Source organism: Capsicum annuum, unplaced genomic scaffold (genome assembly GCF_002878395.1).
Source record: "Capsicum annuum cultivar UCD-10X-F1 unplaced genomic scaffold, UCD10Xv1.1 ctg72830, whole genome shotgun sequence".
In the NCBI taxonomy this organism is placed as follows: domain Eukaryota; kingdom Viridiplantae; phylum Streptophyta; class Magnoliopsida; order Solanales; family Solanaceae; genus Capsicum; species Capsicum annuum.
Window position 1 is genome coordinate 790 of NW_025882789.1, and position 3,933 is coordinate 4,722.

Here is a 3,933-nt window from a genome sequence, read left to right on the forward strand (position 1 = left end):
TTGTAATTGGAATGAGTACAATCAAAATCCCTTAAGGAGGATCCATTGGAGGGATATTTTGGTGCCAACAACCATGGTAATTCCAACACTTATAGCGTATATTTAAGTTATTGCAGTTAAAAAGCTCAAAGTTAGAATTTGGGATTGCCGACTGGTCCGCATATGGTGTGCAATGGTCGTCTCTTCCCTTCTTTCAGCGATGCGCTCCTGGCCTTAACTGGCCGGGTCGTACCTCCGACGTTATTACTTTGAAGAAATTAGAGTGCTTAAAGCAAGACTATGCTCTGTATTCATTAGCATAGGATAACATTATAGGATTTTGGTCCTATTACGTTGGCCTTTGGGATCGGAGTAATGACTAACAGGGATAGTCGGGGGCATTCGTATTTCATAGTCAGAGGTGAAATTATTGAATTTATGAAATACGAACAATTGTGAAAGCATTTTCCAAGGATGTTTACATTAGTCAAGAATGAAAGTTGGGGGCTCGACGGTGATCAAATACCGTCCTAGTCTCAATCATAAATGATGCCGACCAGGGATCGGAGGATGTTGCTTTTAGGACTCTGCCGGCACCTTATGAGAAATCAAAGTTTTTAGGTTCCGGGGGGAATATGGTCGCAAGCCTAAAACTTAAAGTAATTGATGGAAGGGCACCACCAGGAGTGGAGCCTGCGGCTTAATTTGACTCAACACGGGGAAACTTACCTGGTCTAGACATATTAAGGATTGACAGACTGAGAGCTCATTGTTGATTCTATGGGTGGTGGTGCATGGCCGTTCTTAGTTGGTGGTGCAATTTTTCTGGTTAATTCTATTAATGAATGAGACTTCAGCCTGCTAACTATCTCCGTGGAGGTATCATTTCGTGGCCAGCTTCTTAGAGGGACTACGACCTTTTAGGTCATGGAAGTTTGAGGCAATAACAGGTCTGTGATGCCCTTAGATGTTCTGGCCGCACGCGTGCTACATTGATGTATTCAATGAGTTTATAGCATTGGCTGACAGGCCCGGGTAATCTTTGAAATTTCATCATGATGGGGATAGATCAATGGAATTGTTGGTCTTCCACGAGGAATTCCTAGTAAGCGGGAGTCATCAGGTCGCGTTGACTATGTCTCTGCCCTTTGTACACACCGCCCATCGTTCCTACTGATTGAATGATCTGATGAAATGTTTGGATCATGGCAACGTGGGTGGGTCGCTGCCTAAGACATCGCGAGAAGTCCATTTCAAAACCTGTACAGCAGAACGACCAGCGAATATTTTTAACAATTGGGGAGTCCGCGCAGGCAGGGTACTACGACACTCTGCACGAGCGCCTCCCCCTCGTTCCCGGCGCGAAAAGTGCCAAGGAATACATAAATTAACAGCCTACCCCTCGCGCTCCATCTGCAATGTGCGTCGGGGGGACCTATGCTTCTTTTGTAAACAAAAACAACTCTCAGCAATAGATATCTCGACTCTTGCATCGATGAAGAACGTAGCAAAATTTGATACTTGGTATGAATTGTAGAATCCCGTGAACCATAGAGTATTTGAATGCAAGTTTCACCCAAAGCCATTAGACCGAGGGCACGTCTTCCTGGTCATCACGTATTGCGTTGCCCCACTCACATCGCGCCTTAATTACGGGGCTCGCTGTTGCCATAGGGCGGATAATGGCCTCCCGTACACCACAAGTTCATGGCTGGCCTGAATGCGAGTCCACGTTGATGGATGATGTGGAAATTGGTGGTTGTATCTCAACTCTCTTTGTTGTCGCAGCTATAGCCCGTCGCGCGTCTGGAATCTAGGACCCTTTCATGCTTAGGCATTTCGACCGAGATCCCAGGTCATGCGGGATTAACCGCTGAGTTAAAGCATATAAATAAGCGGAGTAAAAGATACTTATAAGGATTCCCTTCGTAACGGCGAGCGAACCGGGAATATCCTAGCCTTAGAATAGGGCGGCTATGTTATCCTAATTGTAGTTTGGAGAAGTGTCGTCAGCGGCGGACCGGGCCCAGAGAGGGTGAGATCCCTATTGTGCCAGGACCCTGCCTTACCACGGGGCACTGTCTATGAGTCGGGTTGTTTGGGAATGCATCCCAAATCAGGCGGTGAATTTCGTCCAAGGCTAAATACGGGCTACAAATCGATAGTGAACAAGTACCGCGAGGGAAAGATGAAAAGGACTTTGAAAAGAGAGTCAAAGAGTGCTTAAAATTATCGTGAGGGAAGCGGATGGGAGCTGAGGATGTGCCCCGATCGGATGTGGAATGGCAATGATCCAGTCTGTCGATCGACTCGGGGCATGGACCAGCGTTCATTGGGGGCGTCCAAAGACCGGGCTCTCGATACACTTGTGGAACGCCGTCTCTTCAATTGTGGAAAGCAGCACACGCCTCCGTTGTGCTTCGGTATCTGCACGCTACGGATGCTGGTCTGTGGCTCCCCATTCGACCCGTCTTGAAAAACAGACCAAGGAGTCTGACATGTATGAGACTCAACAGGCGAGTAAACCCGTATGGCGTAAGGAAGCTGATTGGTGGTATCCCCCCGAGGGGTGCATCGCCGACGGACCTTGATCTTCTGAGAAGGGTCCAAGTGTGACCATACCTATCGGGACCCAAAAGATGGTGAACTATGCCTGAGCGGGGTGAAGCCAGAGGAAACTCTGGTAGAGGCCCGTAGTGATACTGACATGCAAATCGTTCGTCTGACTTGGGTGTAGGGCCCGCGGCTGCTTTGTCTAGCCGTGCCACGGAATCAAGAGCTCCAAGTGGGCTATTATTTATAAGCAGAACTAGCGATGCGGGATGAACCAAAAGTCAGGTTACGGTGCCGAATTGCGCGCTAACCTAGATCCCATAAAGGGTGTTGGTCGCTTAAGACAGTAGGACGGTGGTCATGGAAGTCAAAATCTGCTAAGGAGTGTTTAAGAACTCACCTGTCAAATAAACTAGCCCCAAAAATGGATGGCGCTTAAGAGCGTGACCTACACCCGACCGTCGGGGAAAGTTTCAGGCCCCGATGAGTAGGAGGGCGCAGCGGTCGCCGCAAAACCTTGGGCGCAAGCCCAGGCAGAAAAGGTACGGACAAGGGGAATCCGACTGTTTAATTAAAACAAAGCATTGCGATTGTCCCAACGGATGTTCACGCATTGTGATTTCTGCTCAGTGCTATGAATGTCAAAGTGAAAAAATTCAACCAAGCGCAGGTAAACAGCGGGAGTAACTATGACTCTCTTAAGGTAGCCAAATGCCTTGTCATCTACTTAGTGACGCGCATGAGTGGATTAACGAGATTCCCACTACCCCTATCTACTATCCAGTGAAACCACAGCCAGGGGAACGGTCTTGGCAAAATCAGCAGGGAAAGAAGACCCTCTTGAGCTTGACTATACTCCGACTTTGTGAACTAACTTGAGACGTGTAGTATAAGTGGTAGCCGAAATGAGAAAGTTAAATACCACTACTTTTAATGTTATTTTACTTGTTTCTTGAATCAAAAGTGGGGCACTGCCCCTCTTTTTGGACCCAAGGCTCGCTCTGCGGGCCGATCTGGGCAGAAGACATTGTCAGGTGGGGATTTTGGCTGGGGCGGCACATCTGTTAAAAGATAACGCAGGTGTCCTAAGATGATCTCAATGAGAATAGAAATATCGTCTGAAACAGAAGGGTAAAAGCTCATTTGATTCTGATTTCCAGTACGATTATGAACCATGAAAGCGTGGCCTAACGATCCATTAGACCTTCGGAATTCGAAGCTAGAGGTGTCAGAAAAGTGTTACCATAGGGATAATTGGCCTGTTGTAGCCAATCGTTTATAGCGACGTTGCTTTTTCTTCCTTTGATGTCGTCTCTTCCTATCATTGTAAAGCAGAATTCACCAAGTATTGGGTTGTTCACCCACCAATAGGGAATGTGAGCTGGGTATAGACCGTCGTGA

At 47.5% G+C, this 3,933-nt stretch overlaps 1 pseudogene; it reads left to right on the plus strand.

Annotated features, from left to right (window-relative positions):
• Nucleotides 1-1,439: 1,439 nt before the first annotated feature.
• LOC124894292 lies at nt 1,440-1,595 on the plus strand (annotated as a pseudogene).
• Nucleotides 1,596-3,933: the final 2,338 nt, after the last annotated feature.